This window comes from Eumetopias jubatus, unplaced genomic scaffold (assembly GCF_037043125.1).
Source record: "Eumetopias jubatus isolate StellerSeaLion01/CBP00866 unplaced genomic scaffold, mEumJub1_p1.0 scaffold_12, whole genome shotgun sequence".
Classification (NCBI taxonomy): domain Eukaryota; kingdom Metazoa; phylum Chordata; class Mammalia; order Carnivora; family Otariidae; genus Eumetopias; species Eumetopias jubatus.
Genome location: NW_028274818.1, coordinates 55,260,589 through 55,283,380, shown reverse-complemented (window position 1 = coordinate 55,283,380; position 22,792 = coordinate 55,260,589).

Sequence of the window (22,792 nt, the reverse complement as noted above, 5' to 3'; positions counted from 1 at the left end):
CCTTCAGATGACAGAGGAAGGCAGTCTGTGGGTCTGTGGTAACCCCAAAAGTACAGAGCTTGGGAATAAATTCTCTAACTTTATTTTCTTCCCTCCCTCTCATCCCCTGCCCATGCTCCCCAATGGCCTAACCCAACCAAAACTCAAAGGGCAAGGTTGCCGACTATTGTAGATTGAATCATGTCCCTTCAAAAAGATATATTCAAGTTCTAACCCCTGGTACCTGTACCTTATTTGGAAAGATCTTTGCAAATGTAATCAATTTAAGATGAGCTCATGCTGGAGCAGGGTAAGCTAGATCCCATATGACAGGTGTCCTTATAAAAGGAGAAGAAGACAGAGACATGGTAGAAAATACCATGTGAAGACAGGCAGAGGTTAGAGTGATGGACCTACAAGAATCACCCAGCAAGCAAACACTGGCAGCCAGGGAAGAGGCATGAACAGATTCTCCCTCAGAAACTCCAGAGGAAAGCAACCCTGCTGACACCTGGATTCCAGACTTTTAACCTCCAAAACTGTGAACGAATAACCCACTTGGGACACTTCGTTATGGCAATCCTAGGAAACTAACACATGGACTGATGTCATCCATGGAGGTCAGCCTTCGAAAGTACAGACTGAGCAGACAATGGAGAGCATATGAAAAGGATCCAGTGCAGACATGTTGCTTTCCAGTTTAAAATCCCTGAAAATGTCTCTTTGATCAGAGATAATGGGCCAAATTCCCTAGCCTGGCAAAGGAAACCCTTTGTGATCTGAGCCCATTTGCCCGATCTCCAGAATCTCCCAGCCCCACTTCAAACCTCCCAGCCAATACTACCAACCTCTGAACTGTGCCATGCCTCCTCACTTTGGCTCAAGCTCTTGCCTCCACTGGGAGCTCCAACTCCAACTGCTTTCGAGAGACACTCAAGCATCTCCCTCTGTGAAGCCTTCCCTGAATCCTCAAAGCCCCACTTTGTAATGACTGCACCTCATGCACTGCTTTGTCATTGCCCTTTCTCACTGTAGCGTATAGTTGATCCTCCAACATCACGGGTTTGAATGGAATGGGTCTACTTATGCGTGGATATTTCTCTCAATGATTACAGTAGAGTCCCGTAAATGTATTTTCTCTTCCTTATGATTTCCATAATAACATTTTCTTTTCTCTAGCTGACTTGATTATAAGAATACAGTCTATCGTGCAAATAACACACAAAATATGTGTTAATTGACTATGTTTATCAGTAAGGCTTCCAGTGAGCAGTAGGTTATTATATAACTGTACTGTTGAGTTTGGGGGAAGTCAGAAGTTATTCAGATTTTTGGCTGTGCAGGGGTGCATTGTTTAAGGATCAACTGGAATATTCTTTTTGAATCCGTCTCCTAACAAATGGTGAGTTACCGAGAGGAACTGTATCTTGTTCAGCTAAAACTGCCTGATGCAAAGTACTGCTAAATAAATGATTGCTGATTTAACAGTGGCCTTGCCAGCTGACATTTCTTGTCTGTGCTCTTCTACCCACATTCTTTCTCCTGCCAACATGATAAATTTCCTCAGATTACCTCAGCCATGCAAATGAACAAGGATAGTCCACCAACAGCAAGAAATCCATATGGCAATTGGAGTAAATATAACTACAGAGTAACCAGGAGCCATGTGTACTGGTTGAAAACACTAACTCTAGAATTTGACCTGGATTATAATCCCAGTTCTGCACTAGCTGTGAGGGCTTGGCCAAGTGACTCTCTGATCCTCAGTACCCTAATCCGGAAAATGAAGAGAAAGTGCACAGTGAGACAGTATAGAGTGTTAGACACACAGTGATTTGACTATTAATAGCTGAAGAGTCTGAGGACATTTTCAGTTTTCTAAATTAAAGGATTTGAAACCTGTTGCCTAGTTCTTTTCCCTCTTGCCTCGTCAGAAAGCATGGCCTTGGGTCTCCATGAATTCTCCGGTAGCACTTTCCAGCTAGGATCACTCTTCTGTCCTTGTGACCACCCCCCAAATCCCTGAGACCTATTGCCACCACCATGGCTGTCACCACCATGACACTATCCATGTGCTACTCAGATGGACTCTCCAGAATACAACAGGTCAACATCAGCCAAGGAGGAATTGTTCTCAACCATTAGGAGTGGACCTCTTGACATAACTTGTTGATGTATCTAGATTTTTACTGACAATATCACCCAGTAGAAGGGGCACCTAACTCCAAATCTTCAAATCCAACTAAAACTGACCCACTGCAGCAATGCCATGTTTAAGTCAACTGTACCCAAGTTCTTGAAGGAGAAAGCAGAGCCAAGATGTCTTTATTACTCATTACATGATGTAATGTTGTGATTTTTCCCATGTATTAATTTTTAGATGAGAAATCAAACTCAGAGAAGTTAAGTAATTTTCCCTGAGTCACAGAGCAAGTAGGAGACAGAACAGAGATTTGAAGCCAAACATATGCAACCCTAATGCCCAGCCTGCCTCACCAGTTGCCTTGAGAGAGAACTCCTCCATTCACTTTTTACCACCTTGATTTGCTTATGGGTGAAGCTCCAAGCTGGACACCTCCTCCCTACACCTTGAATAGACTTCTAAGTACTGTGCTTATCACATTCCATGACCCCAGTTCTCGAAAAACAAATGTGTCATGAAAAAGTCACTGCAAGTAAATCATTTTAAATGGTAACACTTTCCACATAGAAAAACATGCTATTTGTATGCCACACTGGGATAAACTAGAAGGGGTAGGGGCTTAATTCCTAACTAATATTTTTTTAAAGATTTTATTTATTTTATTTGACAGAGATGGACACAGCGAGAGAGGGAACACAAGCAGAGGGAGTGTGAGAGGGAGAAGCAGGCTTCCTACGGAGCAGGGAGCCCGATGCGGGGCTCAATCCCAGCACCCTGGGATCATGACCTGAGCCGAAGGCAGATGCTTAACGACTGAGCCACCCAGGCGCCCCCCTAATTAATATTTTTAAGGGCAATCTCTTCAAGTTGCCACAACCTGGTGTGAAAATAATGTAAGACCATTTTATAGTCATTCAAAAAATCATAACAGTTGAACTATGTAAAGAACATAACAATTCTTTCTTTTCTTTTGTTGATAAATGTAACATTGAAAGTTTTTGTATGATAAGAATAGATTCAAGTCCAATCAAACTTTTTGCAAAACAAGTAATTCAAAATAAGACATAGTTCAATTTTGGGCACCTGGCTGGCTCAGTGGGTTGAGCATTTGACTCTTGATCTCAGGGTTGTAAATTCAAGCCCCATGTTGGGTGTAAAGATAACTTAAAAAAATAAAATCTTGAAAACATAAAGACATAACTCAAATTAGTAGGAGTGTGCTCGATAAGAGCATTCACTCTGCAGGCACCTTGGATGTGCACTAAAACAGCACATTGGCCACAAATGCACAGAATTAGCTATTGTCTGTGAAGGTAGGAATTTCAGGCCTCTGTTGGGAGTTACACCTACCAGAAAACCCCCACCCACTCCCTGCCCCCTCAACAACCCATCCACCATCACCACCTTGGTAATACACCATTCCAACTCCACCAGCAAGCCTACAGTCCCTTGTCCATAGTGAGCAATGGCAAACTCTGCAGGTTTGAGCTACAGGTCCAGCTCAAACCTCAGAGCAGCTGGGGAAAGCATCAAATGTAGCACCCCCACATCATGCATGCTGCTAGAGGGGACGATGCAGAGCCTGCTGTCAGAAAGGCTGCTTCCAGTCTTAGGGCTCTGTGCACACACTCCAGTTGCCCCTGATCTCAGCTGGCCAAACGGGGCTAATGGAATCCACTTCTCCAGTATATTGGGTGGAAGTTTTGTATTTAGCATATCTGTAAGGAGAAAATGTGACAAAGTGGAATGGATGGGGAAAGAGAGTGGAAGGAAATGAAGAGCAATAAGAAAACATTTATTTGTGAATATTTTTGTACTATGACAATTTCACTTTCCTACAGTCTTGTAACATGAGAGATTCAGGTAACAAATCCCCAGACAAGAAAGACTCCTTGTGATTATTTCTTTACATCCTTCCAATTGTGCACTCTTTGAAGGCAGGAACAGAAAGTAGCCTAACTGAGAGGCATCTGGGTGGCTCAGTCGGCTAAGTGTCCAACTCTTGGCTTTAGCTCAGGTTATGATCTCAGGGTCATGAGATCGAGCCCCACGTTGGGCTCCACACTCAGCATGGAGTCTGCTTGTCGTTCTCCCTCCCCCTCTGCCCCCCCTTCCACTCACTCTCCCTCTCTCTCTCTCAAATAAATAAATAAAATATTAAAGAAAGAAAGAAAGCCTGATTGAAAGGCAGTCCAATAAAGCAGTTCACTGAATTAAATTGGGTTTCCCCAGACTGACAAGGCTTCTTAAAGTCTCATAGATTTATTTTCAGTAGGCTCTGGGAACAGTCTAATGACTACAGCAGTGGAACTGAGGTCTTTGGGCCCTAAGCAATTCCAATGTCTGTACCTCTGTGTACAAGAAACACATTATCAGTTCTCCTAAGACAGCAAGAGAAAAGAGAGGTCACTCCAAAACTTATCCAGGAGGATAAGACTAGACTTTAACTTGACCAAATAGGGTCCAGGAGTTGACTCTGCTTGCGATATTGCTTATAAGGAGACAGAGAGTTGCAGTGGTCCACATGGCATCTCTGTCCCCCCACTCCCAGCCCCCATGAAATGTATCATTCTTCTTCTGGATCCTTTATGTTCCCAGATACTCTTCTTCCCCATTCCTAATGCTTCCTTCCTGGGAAAGGACTTCAAATAGTATAGCCCTGGGCCTCTCTCCATCCCCTTACTCATTCTGCTTATGGATCTGGGCAAGTACAATGATTTATTTGACAAATTTGGAGAGAATAACCACTCCCCCCACCAGCTCTGCTGCCCAAAGAAGGCCTATGTTCTGCACCGCTCCAGGCACTGGGCGGGGAAGTCTCCTAATTCTGAAGTCTGGTTAGCAGACCCATGTATCCTAGCTTAACCTCTATCCATAATGAAATGAGTATTTTGGACTCAATCTTCACTCTTTGTTTTATTTTATAAATTGTCCAGAACCCTGGTGAAGAAATTAGCTGCTATTTAAGGGTAGGGACTCCGGGACCCCAACACTGTACCTTAGCAAACTGCCATTTCACTGTACCTCTATGTCCCACTTCCGGCTTTTCTTTGGGAGTTACATACTTTGCTAGTACATCATCAACATGCCCAATAAAAACCCCTCTACTCTCACATTCCTCCCCTTTTATTTCTTGGCTTGCTGCTTTATCAGCTTCCCACCTCAAAGGGTTGTCAACATACTTTAGCCCACATGTTGACTCTACCTTGGAAACAGAAAACTGCTGTGGGTAAAGGCTGACAGGAGAAGCCTAGATGGGTCCACCTTAATCCAAGCTGCCATCGCCTCTTAATCCTCTCAGCAACCTAGGAGGTAAGTATGATTATTATTACCCTCATTGTACAGATGAGGGAATTGAGGAAGAGAGGTTACTTAATTCACCCAAAGCCACACAGCAACTAAGGGACTGAACCAGGGCAGATCTTTGTTCTAGAGTCCCCACATTTAATGACATATCCCTAAAGAAAAGGAAAAATTGTCCTCGACCCCCTCAAGGTCCCTGGCTGAGCCTAAAAATTAAACTGACAAAGCAGATTAATAGGAGAAAAGTGTACAAATTTTGTTGCATTTTTACACGTACACAGGAGCTTTTATAAGAGAATGAAGGCCTGAAGAAGTCACCAGAGAGGGACATTTTGTACATTTTGGACAAAGAAACAATACATATGTAAAGAATTGACAAGACAGAGAGGTTTGGACTAAGGGTAGTAAATGGTGAAGAAGTAGCTAGGAAGATAAGGGCTAGTTTAACAAGGTTTGTTTGTACAGACTACCAAACCTCAAATTCCCTGTTTCTGGTGATAACAATGTCTTCCTTCCTCCTGGTGCAGAGAGGGTCCCTTTCACATGGGAGATTCATCACCTGTTTCAGGGAAGGGGAAAAGGGTTGGGGGAAGATCAGAGTGACCTTCCTACATCTGCCATTTTCTCAGATTCTTCCGGCTTAAGATATTCAATGTGCCAGGGTGCCATGTTTTGGGATAGTGTGTCCTGTGTCACCCTAAAGTTAGAAATACAGGTTAGAGTAAGAGTTACCTGCTCACACTTAAGAAAAATTATACAAAACATAGAAATAAAGCCAAGAGAATACCTGCATGCCCTTTCAATTTCACACGAAAGTATTGTTTAACAATCCCCTCAAGGATTATTTCATTTTCTGGGAGAATATACCATTTTCTGACTTTTCTATTTACTATTAATTAGGGGCTCATATTCTGTGAAGTTATGTTAACTTGTAGATTTATGTCCAATAAAGATGCAAATGATTTCTCTCTAGTTGAAGAGATAATCCAAAAGGTTATGGTTTATTGCCCTGTAAAACATTAATCAGTTTTGTTTCTAACCTAGATCATTTATTTGAAGATTTCTTTTTTCAACTGCCTATGAATACTCGGTTCCATAAATGCTCTTTGAACTGGCCTGATCGTTGTACCGGTTCCCTCACTAATTAATGAGATGATTAAATCTCTGACAGATATCCATTCTATGTTTGCAAAAAAAAAAAAAATTGTTTTTTAACTTCTGAAAATTACACACTCCAGAAGTGGGTTAACCATTTATAAGGGCTCTTCTAAATAAGTCTTTTTTGTTATTTAAAGCCTAATAGACTTGGGTTCGAATATGACCTTGTCCACTCTCTAGCTCAACAATTTGAGGAAATTCACTCTCTTAAAGTCCCCTCTATGTCCATGAAACGAGGGTAAATAACTAACTACACAGAGTTAGTGTGAGCAATAAGTGAAGTAATATATCTAGTATCTAACATAGCACCTGGGTCCTAGTGAGTGATTAGTACACACATCAGTTGCATTCCCCTTCTCCCAAGGGGATGCAAGCAAATGTCTCACAACTGGATTTCCAAAAGAAAGCCCTGTTTGTGGTGCTTGCAAATTTCCATGGGGCAAATATTCCCACCATAGCTGATTTCACCCCACCCACCAACCTGAATGCAGAATTTGGAAGAAATACCTACAATTGGTCCTTGCACAAGCTGACTCACTCTCCTCCCATTCATCATCTGGTTAACACCTTCTCCTCTTTCAGATCTCAGCTCAAACACCTCTTCAACAGGGGAGCTGCCCTGATTCCCAGACTAAGTCAAGTGTCCTATTATTTTTTTCACAGTACTGTGTCTTTTCTTCAGACCCTTCTCACAATTTGTAATCATGCATTTATGATTATTAATTACCGCTATCACATCATTAGACTGTAAGTGCCAGGAAGACAGAGACCATATCTGTTTTGCTCTCCATTATATCCCAAGCACCTAAGTCAATGTTTAGTACAAAGAAGGGGCTCAATAAATATGTATTGAATTAATCAAACAAATAAGCAATTAAAGATGAATAGGTAGGTGGATGGTTAAATGAATGGATGGAAGGATGGCTGGATGGATGAAACTGAGTTTTGTCCCTCTTCCAAATTTTACACAGTTTCTGCCCTTCTAACTGAATGCTTTTGCACGAAGTTGCTCAAATCATCACTTTGCTTCATCATCATGAAGCAAACCATTTTCTGATGTCTGGAGAACCACAGTACAGTGGCATACTTCCTGAATGTCCTAAATGTCCTGAATACAGTGGACATACTTCATCTGACTACTTGACACCCAAAGACTAAGTGTCACTTGATTTCTTCAGGGTTGAGTTCCATCAGTGAAATGGATATTCCAGTGCCAACCACTGCTTCCGTTGACTGTGAGCTTGCCACCCACCTACTGTGCCTCCAAAGTCAGCCTCTGTCATTGAGTCCACCTTGGAATTTGGGTCCATATCCAATTTCCTTCCCTTCTGCGTATGTTTCTTACCACTACTCATACATAATGCCATCTATCCAACTTACAGATTAAGATCAACATTTGCTTGGCTTGACTTTTCCAGAGAAATAATTTTCATTTGTAATCAGAAATATTTTCCTGTAGTCAGATATTACCATCTCCACTATCTACAGAAATATTTTTTTCTGAAAATGGATTTTTTTTTTTTTTTTTTAGAGAGAGAGAGAGAGCAAGGGGGACGGGCAGAGAGAGATGGAGAGAAAGAAACTCAAGCAGGCTCTGGCCCAGCACAGAGCAAATATATGAAAAATGAAGAAAATAATTTGGGTGATATAAACTTTAATACATGAAGCAGACATTCTCCATCAGGAAAAGTGCAAAGCAAGGCAGAAGGCAGGAAGCTTTTATAGGATAAAGAATAAGAGGAGAAAAACAGAAAACATCTGATTGGCTGGGCCACATAGTCAACCTTCTTTAGGATGAGAAGGAACAGGAAATAAGTATAGAGCGCAGAGCTGGCTTAGCATTTGGGAATTGGCTGACTGGATACATTGTGTTCCCAGTCAAGTGGAACATTTACAAAAACATGAAATTTTTCTAAGTTGCTGTTTGCTAACATGGCACCCCAGGCAGGAGTGGCCTATGAATTTATTTCAATGAATGTAAGGAGTTATTACTATTAATTAAGAACCTAAGAGCTCTACCTATTCAGATCTTCTTATATAGGCTTTAACATATACAAATTTAGGAGAAAAAAACCAAAGCTTAAACAAAAATAACTTGTACAAGGGGTCAATTAGGTATGTGTGATATTATATTACAATTTATATAAGAAACATCTTTTTGGTCTTGTGCTCATTCCTGGCACAGTTTCTAAAACCCTTGGAATTTCCTAAGTGATAGAGTGAAAATGATGTCTTTTGGATTCATAACAAGCCCCGTTCAACCACACCTGAGTTTATGTTAGGGCAGTGACTTTGGAAAGCCCTTAAGAATGGGGACTGTTTAGGTACCTGGGTGGCTCAGTCAGTTAAGTGACTGCCTTCGGTTCAGGTCATGATCCTGGAGTCATGGGATCGAGTCCCACATCGGGCTCCCTGCTCAGGGGAGAGTCTGCTTCTCCCTCTGACCCTCCCGCTTCTCATACTCTCTCGCTCTCTCATTCTCTCTATCAAATAAATAAATAAAATCTTTTAAAAAAAAAGAATGGGGACTGTTTGCCAGGGAACCAACCAATTAATTAGTGGGTTGGAACTTTCAGCTGGAGGTTGAGTTAATAATCACTAATGACCAATGATCTAACCAATTTGCCTATGTAGTGGAACCTCAAAAACAGAAAGAAAAAAAAAGGACAACGTTCAAGGGCCTTCTGGGTTGGTGAATACATGGAGATGCTGGGAGAGAGCCATTCCCACAGTTGGCATGAGAGCTTCGTGCCCTTTTCCCTTTAGGATAGGAAAAATTTCTCCTTCTACCCTCAAGGTCTTCCAGGTGGCTTAAAAATTAAATTGACATGGGGGCACCTGGGTGACTTTGTCAGTTAAGTGTCTGCCTTTGGCTCAAGTCATGATTCCAGGGTCCTGGGATAGAGACCTGAGTCAGGATCCCTGCTCAGTGGGGAGTCTGCTTCTCCCTCTGCCCCTCCCCCTTGTTCATGTGAGTGCTCTCTCTCTCTCTCTTTCAAATAAATAAATAAAATCTTTAAAAAAATTAAATTGACATGAGACATATTAGCAAGAGACAAAATCAAAGTTTTATTACATGTGCACAGAGGCCCAATAATGAAATTGAGACCCAAAGAAATGAACAAGACAGGCAGTTTTTATACATCTTAGACAAAGAGAAATCTGTGAGGAATTGACAGGACAGAGAAAAATTTAACTTTGGGAGCTCCATTTAGTAAGGAATTCTAAACAGAATTTGGGTGAGGATGGTAAATTAATAGAAAGTAACCAGGTTTGTTTACCCAGCCTTTTTGGCTCTAAATTTCCTATCTCTGGTGATAAGGATGTCTCCTTACCTCCTGGTAGAGGGAGGGTACATTTCATATGGGAGATTTATTTCTTGCTTTCTGGTTACAAAGGGGAGTGGGGAGGTCAGAGTGTTCTTTTTGTATTAGCTATTTCTTAAGTAACTTTTATTTAAAATAATAAATATGTAAAGTGCCACATTCTGGGGTGGCCTTTCATTGGCCAATACAACCCACACCTTGCCCTATGCGTCTCTTACATCTGGTTGTTCCTGAGTTATATCCTTTTTTAATAAATCAGTAACCTAGCAAGTAAATTTTTCTTGAGTTCTGTGAGCCATTCTAGTAAATTAAGAGAACCTGAGGAGGAGGTGTGAGACCCTTGATCTATAGCTGGTGGGTCAGAAACACAGTTGACAACCAAGACTAGAGATTGGCCTCCTATGTTGGGGGGTGGGTTGGGAGGAGTCTTGTGTTCCAGAATTGCTTGATATGTGGAGAACCCACACACCTGGTGTCAGAAGTGAGGAAGTGTTTGTAGTGAAGCATTAAGAACAAAGGAGATTCATAGGGTGCCTGGGTGGCTCAGTCGGTTAAGCGTCTGCCTTCAGCTCAGGTCATGATCTCAGGGTCCTGGGATCGAGCCCCGCATAGGGCTCTCTGCTCAGTGGGAAGTCTGCTTCTCCCTCTCTCTCTCAAATAAATAAATAAATAAAATCTTAAAAAAAGAAAAAGAACAAAGGAAACTCAGAAGAGTGTTTTTCCTTTATAGTACACATGCAAGTCACCTAAGTAAACAGCTTCATGAGACTGTAAATATTTCATCTGGCATTGCAAAATTCTTTCTGGCAGATTTTTGCAATTTTGACCATTTAGCACCCTTATGTACAAAGTGTGACCTCTGAAGCTTACGGTGCAGCTTGGAATCTAATTTGAGGAACCCTTGAATCCTAGTAATGGAGAAACTGAGATGTATTTAAAGAAACTCAGCCCAGGGGCACCTGGGTGTCTTAGTTGGTTAAGCATCTGACTCTTGATCTCAACTCAGGTCTTGATCTCAGGGTCGTGAGTTCAAGTCCAGCCACTGGGCACCCTGCAGAAGCCTACTTAAAAAAGAAAAAAGAAACTCAGCCCAGCCCTAGTCTGACCCTTGCTGATCAAGTATTTCTGATCAGATCTCACCAATGGGGAAGGACCAATAAAGTGTCCAAACTGCTGTGTGTGCAGTTCCCTGGGAGAGGCAAGTGAAAAATGCAGTCTGGTCCTGGACTTGAGCCTTTCTAAGGGATCATGATTCAAACTGACACTGAAGCAGTTTTCCTCAGAGCTGCAGGTTTTTCACTTCCTCAGCTGAGAATGAAACAAGGTTCCAGGGATAATTCATAATTTCACAACATTTTTATTTATTTTTTTAAAGATTTTATTTATTTATTTGAGAGAGAGAGAATAAGATAGAGAGAGAGCATGAGGCGGGGAGGTTCAGAGGGAGAAGCAGACTCCCTGCTGAGCAGGGAGCCCGATGAGGGACTCGATCCCGGGACTCCAGGATCATGACCTGAGCCGAATGCAGTCGTTTAACCAACTGAGCCACCCAGGCGCCCCTCCACAACATTTTTAAAGTATGACTAAAGTCACTTTATCTTCTATCACTTATCATATAATTTATATTTTTAAAAGTATAATTTAAATGAAAGAATGCAAAATTAAGAAGCATTATGAGAACAATGGATCATGGATCATCACATCAAAAACTAATGATGTATTGTATGGTGACTAACATAACTTAATAAAATTTTTAAAAAAAGAAGCATTATGAGGCAAACCACATCTTGCAAGGTCGATCAAGGAAATTAAAAATAAACCTGCTATAAAAGTCTCTTGCTGAATAATAAAATGTGTTTCAAAGCTCAGCATTACAATTAGATACTTCTGCCATGCAATTTTGGAAAATTTATCTCTCCAAAAGGAAATCTTTCAAATGAAGGGGAAATCATTTAAAAAGGGGGAAAAAACGGGGCGCCTGGGTGGCTCAGTTGGTTAAGCGACTGCCTTCGGCTCAGGTCATGATCCTGGAGTCCCGGGATCGAGTCCTGCATCGGGCTCCCTGCTCGGCAGGGAGTCTGCTTCTCCCTCTGACCCTCTTCCCTCTTGTGCTCTCTAACTCTCATTCTATCTCTCTCAAATAAATAAATAAAATCTTAAAAAAAAAAAAGGGGGAAAAAAGACTAAACTTCAGAAATTGCACTTTCTAGCTTAAAAGCAGTACATGTAATAACTTTAAGAGGAAATAAGTAAGGCATTTATTTTCTTGGACTACCCTTATGCACACAAGTTCTAACATCTTGACCCTCTTCAAGTTGAGCTCACTATAGCTCTTAAAGCAGACTCTTGAGTCCCCGTGGACACAGTCAGCAGCGTGCCTGCCATTCATTCTGCAGAACAGAAACAGAAACACATGCACACCCCCATAGGCATAGAGCTCATCTGACCTCATTTTACTCACACCAGGCAATCTGGTCTCCCTCTACTATCCTCATTTAATTTTCAGGTACGTGGCAGGTGAACACAGTCAACAAATCAGATGTAACGATCCACTGGCAACAGCCAAAACAATAATAGAGAAAAGCAAAAAAAAAAAAAAGACAAAAGCAGAGAAGAGAAGCAATCAAGAAGGAAGACAGGGAGAGGCAGGAACTCCAGCTCCAACAGAAGAGTGCTCAGGAATCATGTGGGAGAATTAAACCATTCTCCATAACTTTGGAGAACACCACTAATTTGAAAGGCAGAAAACCAGTCAACCACAATAATAAACTTTCTGGGGCAACCAAGTCTCTCTAATGATCCTGGAGGGAAATGCTAAGTGACAGCCTAGATCTATAATTAAGACACACTCGTTGGACTAAATCATCTTCCTCTGAGAGGAAATTTGGTTTCTGACAGCAGCTAAAAATCATTAAGAACCCACCGTGGGTATAAAAACTATAAAAGCAAACTCAGAAATTACGTTTCAATTAAAAATAAAATGTAATGGGTGGCTCAGTAGGTTAAGTATCTGACTCTTGATGTCAGCTCAGGTCATGATCTCAGGGTCATGAGATTGAGCCCTGCATCAGGCTCTGCGCTGGGCATGGAGCATGCTTGGGATTCTCTCTCTCCTTCTCCTTCTACCCCTCCCCCCTGACTCGCAATCTCTCTCTCTCTCTCTCTCTCTCTCTCTCTCTAAGAAAAATTTAAAAATAAGAAAATACAAATGATGAACCTGATTTTTGCTTTTGTGATTCCAAATAAGGTGTTCAAAAAATGGAGAAAGGGCGGCTTGGCTAAACTAAGAAGACTACCCCCCCAGTACTTTGTTTTGAAGTATTTTTTAGGGTATTGGATAAAAATCAGTCTTACTAAAACTTCCAGTTAAACATGGCAGATAGAACACATGTTATTATTTATTTCATTTCTTTAAAACCCCACCAAAACAACAGTAAAGAAAAACAAAAAATAATGGGAGACAATGGCTGATGGGCAATGTCATCATATTTTAGGTAGAATGAAAAGCAGATGGAAGAGTAATAACTAACCAAGCAGAGGAAGTTTACAACCTAAACTATTACACTGTTAACTTTAAACAGAGCAAAGAGCAATTTTATTCAAGTTAAAAAAATGAGTTTACTCAAGACTAACAGAGGAATTGCAATTGATGAACCATGGCAAGTCTGGAGAGACAAAGAGAAGGTCAGCTTTTATCAGGTCTTAGGAGGAAACTGGAGAGGGTTGTCTTGGACAAAAGTTTATTGGAGAACAAGAGTTTGAGGTTGAGGCCGTTCCTCCTTGGCTGCACTGGTGGTTAGTGCTCTGTTTCTGAGACAGGGAGGGAAGGATTTTGCTTCCTTTTCTTAAATGCAAGAGATAAACTTCTATGTGAAAAGTGCCCTCCCCTGTCAAAATAATTCTTATCTTTTTCTTCCTGCTGGTTATGCAGGCTGCGACAAGTGGTACATACATGCAAGCTCCCCTTCAGGGCATCTGACTCCACTTTAAAGGAGGTTTTCTTTATTTTTACAACAAATATCATAAGAAGCCACAGAACCTTTGAAAAGCTCAGGATCTAGAGGCACCCAGCGCAGCAAAAGGCAAAGTAGATAAAATCCGGTGTGTTAAAGTCTCCATTCTGCAGTAATCAAGAAACTCCCAAGAAATTCACCCTCACAGGTGAATTCTACCAAACACTTAAAGAAGAGTTTATACCTATTCTTCTCAAACTATTCCAAAAAATAGAAGAGAAAGGAAAACTTCCCAATTTATTCTATGAGGCCAACATTACCCTCATACTAAAACCAGATAAAGACACTACAAAAAAAGAGAACTACAAGCCAATATCTCTGATGAACATAGATGTAAAAATCCTCAACAAAATGGGGCGCCTGTGTGGCTCAGTCAGTTAAGCATGCAACTCTTGGTTTTGGTTCAAGTCATGATCTCAGAGTCATGAGATTGAGCCCCACGTTGGGCTCCACGCTGGGCGTGGAACATGCTTTAAGATTCTTTCTCTCCCTCTCCCTCTGCTCCTCCCCCCATACACACACAACATTCTCTCTTTCTTTCCCTAAAAAAAAAGAAAAGAAAGAAAGAAAGGATAAGAACCACATAATCCTCTCAATAGATACAGGAAAAGCATTTGACAAAATATAACATCCAATCATGGTAAAAACCCTCAGCAAAGTAGGTTTACAGAAAATATACCTCAGCATAATAAAGGCCATATATGAAAAGCCATAGCTAATATCATCCTTAATGAGGAAAAATTGAGAATTTTTCCCCTAAGGTCAGGAAAAGATAAGGATGTCCACTCTCACCCTTTTATTCAACATAGAAGTGGAAGGCTTAGCCATAGCAATCAGACAAGAAAAAGAAACAAAAGCATCCAAAATGGTAAGGAAGAAGTAAAACTTTTACTATTTGCAGATGACATGATACTCTGTATAGAAAACCCTGAAGATTCACCAAAAAACTATGAGAACTGATTAATGAATTCAGTAAAAATCACAGGATATAAAATCAATGTGCAGAAATCTGTTGCATTTCTATACACCAATAATAAAGCAACAGAAAGAGAAATTAAGATAACAATCCTGTTTACAGTTACATCAAAAATATAAGATACCTAGGAATACCTAACCAAAGAGGGGAAAGACCCATACTCTGAAAACTAAAAATCTCTAATGAAAGAAACTGAAGATGACATAAAGAAATGGAATGACATTCCATGCACATGGATTGGAAGAACAAATATTGTTAAAATGTCTATACTATCCAAAGCAATCTACAGATTTATTGAAATCCCCAACAAAATACCAACAGCATTTTTCACAGAACTAGGACAAAGAATCCTAATATTTGTATGGAACCACAAAGGACCCTGAATAGTCAAAGCAATCTTGAAAAAGAAAAGCAAAGCTGGAGGCATCACAATTCCAGACTTGAAGCTATAGTACAAAGCTGTAGTGATCAAACCAATATGGTACTGGCACAAAAACAGACACATAGATCAATGGAACAGACTAGAGAACCCAGAAATAAACCCACAATTATATGGTCAATTAATCTTTGATAAAGCAGGAAAGAATGTCCAATCGGTAAAAGACAGTCTCTTCAGAAAATGGTGTTGGGAAAACTAGACAGCCACAAGCAGAAGAATGAAACTGGGCCACTTTCTTACTCCATACACAAAAATAAATGCAAAATGGATTAAAGACCCAAATGTGAGACTTGAAACCATAAAAATCCTAGAGGAGAACACAGGCAGTAACCTCTTTAACATCAGCCACAGCAACTTCCTTCTAGATATGTCTCCTGAGGCAAGGGAAACAAAGTGAAAATAAACTATCGGGACTTCATCAAAATAAAAAGCTTCTGTACAGCAAAGGAAACAATCAACAAAACTAAAAGACAACCAGGGTGTCTGGGTGGCTCAGTCATTTAAGCATCCGACTCTTGGTTTCAACTCAGGTCATGATCTCCTGGGTTGTGGGATCGAGCCCCAGGTCGGACTCTGTGCTCAGTGGGGAGTCTGCCTGAAGATTCTTTCCTTTTGCCCTTCCCCGTACTCGCTGTCTTGTGTGCACTCTTTCTCTCTGTCTCTCTAAAATAAATAAATCTTTAAAAAAAAAATAAAGACAACCTACGGAATGGGAGAAGATATTGGCAATAACATATCTGATAAAAGGTTAGGATCCAAAATATATAAAGAACTTATAAAACTCAACATCCAAAACCAAATAATTCAATTAAAAAATGAGCAGAAGACATGAATTGACACTTCCAAAAAAGACATCCAGATGGCCAACAGACACATGAAAAGATGTTCAACATCACTCATCATCAGGGAAGTACAAATCAAAACTACAATAAGGTACACCTGTCAGAATGGCTAAAATCAACAAGGTGTTAACAAGGATGTGGAGAAAAGAGTACCCTCTTATACTGTTGGTGGGAATGCAAACTGGTGCAGCCACACCGGAAAACAGTATGGAGTTTCCTCAAAAAGTTAAAAATAGAACTACCCTATTATCCAGCAACTGCACTACTAACTATTTACACAACGGATACAAAAACACTACATACATACACCCCTATGTTTATAGCAGCATTATCTACAATAGCCAAAGTATGGAAGCAGCCCAAGTTTCCATCAATTGATGAATGAATAACGATATGATATATATACACAATGGAATATCATTCAGCCACAATAAAGAATGAAAGCTCGCCATTTACAATGACATGGATGGAGCTAGAGAGAATAATCCTAAGCAAAATAAATCAGAGAAAGATAACTACTGTAAGATTTTACTCATATGTGAAATTTAAGAAACAAATGAACAACAGGAGAAAGAAAGAGAGAGACAAACCAAGAAACAGACTCTTAATTATAGAGAACAAACTGATGGTTACCAAATGGGCCAGGGTCAGGGGTGGGGTGGGAAGGTGATGGGGATTAAGGAGTGCAACTTGTCGTGATGAGTACCGGGTGATGTAAGGAATTGTTGAATCACTATATTGTAACCCTGAGGGCGCCTGGGTGGCTCAGTAGGTTAAGCGTCTGCCTTTGGCTCAGGTCATGATCCCAGGGTCCTGGAATTGAGCCCCGCATTGGGGTCCCTGCTCAGCATGGAGTCTGCTTGTCCCTCTCCCTCTGCCCCTCCCCCCACTCATGCTCTCTTTCTCTTTCTTTCAAATAAATAAATAAAATCTTAAAAAAATAAACTGTACCCCTGAAACTGATATCACACTGTGGGTTAGCTAACTGGAATTAAAATAAAAACTTTAATAAAAAGGAAAAAAAGTCTCCATTCCGAAGAATGAGCCCCAGAGATCCCTTCCCCCTGCCTTAAATGTCCAGAATACCAGCAACCAGGGAGAAAAGTGGCACTTTCCTCTCTAGAAAATCTGATTGGCTCCAGAGAAAAACTTCTGGATTCTAATTCTTAGAGGCTCCCCAGCAAAAAAAAAGTGGAGAGCTTAGACATCCCAGCCTGATTACTCCATGACCCATCTCACCAGTTGAAAAGTTGGGCAAAAGCCTACAGAATCACATATCAACAGTTTGGGGCTGTGCTCTGAAACATGAACAGAAATCTAGGGTCCACACTTGTTTCAGAAAGTCATCTAATACAGAAGGCAGAGACCAACACAAACACAGAAGAAAAGTAGTTGGAGGAAATAAAATAATGCATGAGTTAACATCAGAAGAATGATAATCCATGTCCTCTGAGAAATAGAAGATAGTAATGGGTCCATGAAACAATAACAGAATATCATTGTAAAAGGAAAAATAGAGGGGTGCCTAGCTGGCTTGAGCAGTAGAATGTGCAACTTGTGATCTCAGGATTGTGAGTTCAAGCCCCACATTGGGTGTGGAGATTACTTAAAAATAAAATCTTTTTTCTTAAAAAAAGGAAAAATAGAAAAAGAATGGGCTTATAGAAATTAAAAAATAAGAATGAAAAATAAGGTCCAGGAATTCCCATAGAAAGCGGAACAAAAAAATAAAATTATGGATAATTAAAAAACTAAGAAAAATCAGGCACCTGGGTGGCTCAGTTGGTTAAGAGTCTGCCTTCGGCTCAGGTCATGATCCCAGAGTCCTGGAATGGAGCCCTGCATTGGGCAGGCTCCCTGCTCGGTGGGGAGTCTGCTTCTCTCCCTCTGCCCCTCCCTACCCACCACTCATGCATTCTCTCTCTGTCTCTCTCTCAAAAATAAATAAATAAAATCTTTAAAAAAAAAAACTAAGAAAATTTGAGGACCCATCTAGGAAACCTAACGTCTTAGTAGACTTTCAGAACATCTTAATAACAATCCTTTTCAGGACTTATTTCAAAGAAATAATAAAATTTTTTCCCCAAAACTGAAGACCCAGAATGCAAGGGCCCACTAAGCACCCAAAACAATGAATAAAAAAAACTCAAAAAAAAAATTAAAAAAAAAAAAGGCACAACAGATGTCTGTTTAGGTACATGAAGTCTGAGGAGCTGTTACACACACCAGTGAAAATTTCACATCCATGGTTAGATAAAAGAGTGCAGAGCTCAGGGGAGAAGTCAAGCTTGGAGATATAAATTGGAATCCATAGCTTACAAAAGTATTTGAAGCCTATGGAGAGTTTGATAGAAAAGGGGAGAGGGCGAAGGAGAAACAAGAGAGAAGAGACTAGGGCAAAGAGCACAGTGCTGCAGGGGAGGTAGGTGGTATTGAGGTAAATGTGACATCTCAGGCAACCAGAGGAGAAAACACTTCAGAAAATGAACGAGGTGCACCTGTCAAAGGCTACCAGTACAGACAAACACAGGAGTACAGAGGAAATTCCGTGTTGGATTTAGTGAGTGGGAAAGCACCGGTAATCTTAGTAAGAACCACACATTTTGCAGAAGCTTAGAAGATTAGAGTTGAGGTAGGGCGGGATGTGAGAGTTACAGGATGGTAATCATTTAAGTGCCAAATAATACCAAACATTGTTTTAACACTAAAATAAATGTGAACAATTTATGGAACAAAATACAGTATTTGCATCAATTTTTGAGATAAATCGGGACCCTTCAAAGAAATTGGGCCATGCGGGGGCTCTGCTTCTCTCCCAACCCTCAGAAGTACTTTGCTGAGAGGGCGAGCAAGATGGCGGAGGAGTAGGAGACCTAGATTTCGTCTGGTCTCAGGAATTCAGGTGAATAGGGATCAAACCATTCTGAACACCTACGAACTCAAGAGGAGATCAAAGAGGAGAGTAGCAACAACTATCTGAACAGAGAAACGACGACTTTCTGGAAGGTAGGACATGCGGAGAAGTGAATCGGAGGCGATATTTGGGAAGATAGACAGTGGGGGCGGGGCCTCCGCCAGCCGCTTCTGGCAAGTGATAGAGCCGCGGAGCACAAAATCGGAACTGTTAGAAGTCGGCTCCGCTGAGGGACGTCGCTCCAGTAGCTAAGGGGGGGTGGAATCCTCGCGGGACAGTGTGGTCTCAGGACCCTCGGGGTCACAGAAAGACCAGGGGTGTCTGAGTGCGCCAGAGCTCCCAGGTATCAGAGCGGGGAAGCCGGCTGCAGAGACGGAACTGAGGCGCGGGCTCTCAGCTTGGGGTTGCCATAAACTGTGATCCGCGGCCCAGTCGGGCCACTGCTCCTCCAGCAGGGACCCAACAGGCGGCAGATCTGGGGAGACTCCCCTTCCTTCCCGGGGAGGAGCGGCGCGGGAACTCACCACAGGGATCTGCTGGGTTTGGAGACTCCACACGGGGTCGGGTGCCAGAGATAGCAACGCTCGGTCACAGGCCGGGTGAGCACGGAGAGTGGCCGGAGACCGGGGACAAGGGAGTGACTGCTTTTCTCTGTGGGCGCACTGAGGAGCGGGGCCCCAAGTTCTCAGCTCCTCCGGGTGGAGATTGGGAGGCCACCATTTTTGCCCTGGTCCTCCAAGGCTGTACGGAGAGCTTGCAGGGAACAAAAGCTCCTGAGATCAAACCCGAGCAGCTTGCTTAGCCTGGACCGACAAGGGCGGGGCAGTTCAGGCTCCGGCAAAGACATTTGGAAACCACAGCAACAGGCCCCTCCCCCAGAAGATCAGCACGAACAGCCAGCAAGCCAAGACCAAGTTTACAGATCAAGGAGAATGGGAGAACTCCAGCGCTAGGGGAATACTGCACATAGAATTCATGGCTTTTTTTTACCATGATTCATTAGTTCATCAAAGTTAATTTTTCTTAACTGTTTTTTTTTCTTTTTCCCGTTTTCAACCAACATCTTATCAATCTCTTTTTAAAAAAAAAGAAACATTTTTTATTTTTCATTTTTAGAGTCATATTTTATCCCTTCATAGTAGTTACCCTTATTTTTGGCATATATATATAAGTTGTTCTCTCTTTAAAATTTTGAGATACAGTTTCTTCTAACAGATCAAAATATACCCTAAATCACTAGTGTATGGCTCTGTTCTAGTCTCCTGCCTGATCACATTCTCTCCTTTTTTTCTTTATTTTTTTAATCTTCTTTCTTTTTTCAAACAACTTCTTATCTTATCAAGTCCTTTTATAAAATCTTTTATAATTTTCATCTTTACAGTCATCTTCTATCCCTTCATTGTATCAACCCTTATTTTGTACATATATGTCTTTCTTCCTGTAAAATTTTAGGAGGCACTTTTTTCTAACAGACCAAAATATGCCCAAAATCTAGTGTGTGGCACTGATCTATGCACTAGCCTGATCATATTTGATCACATTCTGCTTTTTTTGTATTGTTCTGTTTTTGTTTTTATCTTTTTTTTTCTTTTTTTTTTTTCTCTTTCTTTTCTCTTTCTTTTTTCTTTCTTTCCCTTTCTCTTCCCCTGGTTTCAGGTCTTTTCTGATTTGTATACAGTATATTTGCTGGGGACATTGTAAACCTGTTAGCATTTTGTTCTGTCATTCATCTATTCTCCTCTGGACAAAATGACAAGACGAAAAAAATCACCTCAGCAAAAAGAACAAGAGGTAGTACCGTCAGCCAGGGACCTACTCAATACGGACATTAGTACGATGTCAGACCTAGAGTTCAGAATCATGACTTTAAAGATACTAGCTGGGCTTGAAAAAAGCGTGGAAGTTATTAGAGAAATCCTTTCTGGAGAAATAAAAGAACTAAAATCTAACCAAGTCGAAATCAAAAAGGATATTGATGAGGTGCAATAAAAAATGGGGGCACTAACTGCTAGGATAAATGAGGCAGAAGAGAGAATCAGCGATATAGAAGACCAAATGATGGAAAATAAAGAGGCTGAGAAAAAGAGGGAGAAACAACTACAGGATCACGAGGGCAGAATTCGAGAGATAAGTGATACGATAAGACGAAACAACATTAGAATAATTGGGATCCCAGAAGAAGAAGAAAGAGAGAGAGGGGCAGAAGGTATATTGGAGCAAATAATAGCAGAGAACTTCCCTAATGTGAGGAAGGAAACAGGCATCAAAATCCAGGAGGCACAGAGAACCCCTCTCAAAATCAATAATAATAGGTCAACACCCCGACACCTAATAGTAAAACTTACGAGTCTCAGAGACAAAGAGAAAATCCTGGAAGCAGCTCGGGAGAAGAGATATGTAACCTACAATGGTAAAAATATTAGATTGGCAACAGACCTATCCACAGAGACCTGGCAGGCCAGAAAAGACTGGCAAGATATCTTCAGAGCACTAAACGAGAAAAATATGCAGCCAAGAATACTATATCCAGCTAGGCTGTCATTGAAAATAGAAGGAGAGATAAAAAGCTTCCAGAACAAACAAAAACTAAAGGAATTTGCAAACACGAAACCAGCCCTCCAAGAAATATTGAAAGGGGTCCTCTAAGCAAAGAGAGAGCCTAAAAGCAGCAAAGATCAGAAAGGAACACAGACAATATACAGTCACAGTCACCTTACAGGCAATACAATGGCACTAAATTCATACCTTTCAATAGTTACCCTGAATGTAAATGGGCTCAATGCCCCAATCAAAAGACACAGGCTATCAGATTGGATTAAAAAACAAGACCCATCAATATGCTGTCTGCAAGAGACTCATTTTAGACCCAAAGACACCCCCAGATTGAAAGTGAGGGGGTGGAAAACCATTTACCATGCTGATGGACACCAAAAGAAAGCTGGGGTGGCAATCCTTATATCAGACAAATTAGATTTTAAAACAAAGACTGTAATAAGAGATGAGGAAGGACACTATATCCTACTTAAAGGGTCTATCCAACAAGAAGATCTAACAATTGTAAATATCTATGCCCCGAACATGGGAGCAGCCAATTATATAAGGCAATTAATAACAAAAGCAAAGAAACACATTGACAACAATACAATAATAGTGGGAGACTTTAACACCCCCCTGACTGAAATGGACAGATCATCTAAGCAAAAGATCAACAAGGAAATAAAGACTTTAAATGACACACTGGACCAAATGGACTTCACAGACATATTCAGAACATTCCATCCCAAAGCAACGGAATACACATTCTTCTCTAATGCCCATGGAACATTCTCCAGAATTGATCACATCCTAGGTCACAAATCAGGTCTCAACTGGTACCAAAAGATTGGGATCATTCCCTGCATATTTTCAGACCACAATGCTTTGAAACTAGAACTCAATCACAAGAGGAAAGTCGGAAAGAACTCAAATACATGGAGGCTAAAGAGCATCCTACTAAAGAATGAATGGGTCAACCAGGAAATTAAAGAAGAATTAAAAAAATTCATGGAAACCAATGAAAATGAAAACACAACTGTCCAAAATCTTTGGGATACAGCAAAGGCAGTCCTGAGAGGAAAGTATATAGCAATACAAGCCTTTCTCAAGAAACAAGAAAGGTCTCAAATACACAACCTAACCCCACACCTAAAGGAGCTGGAG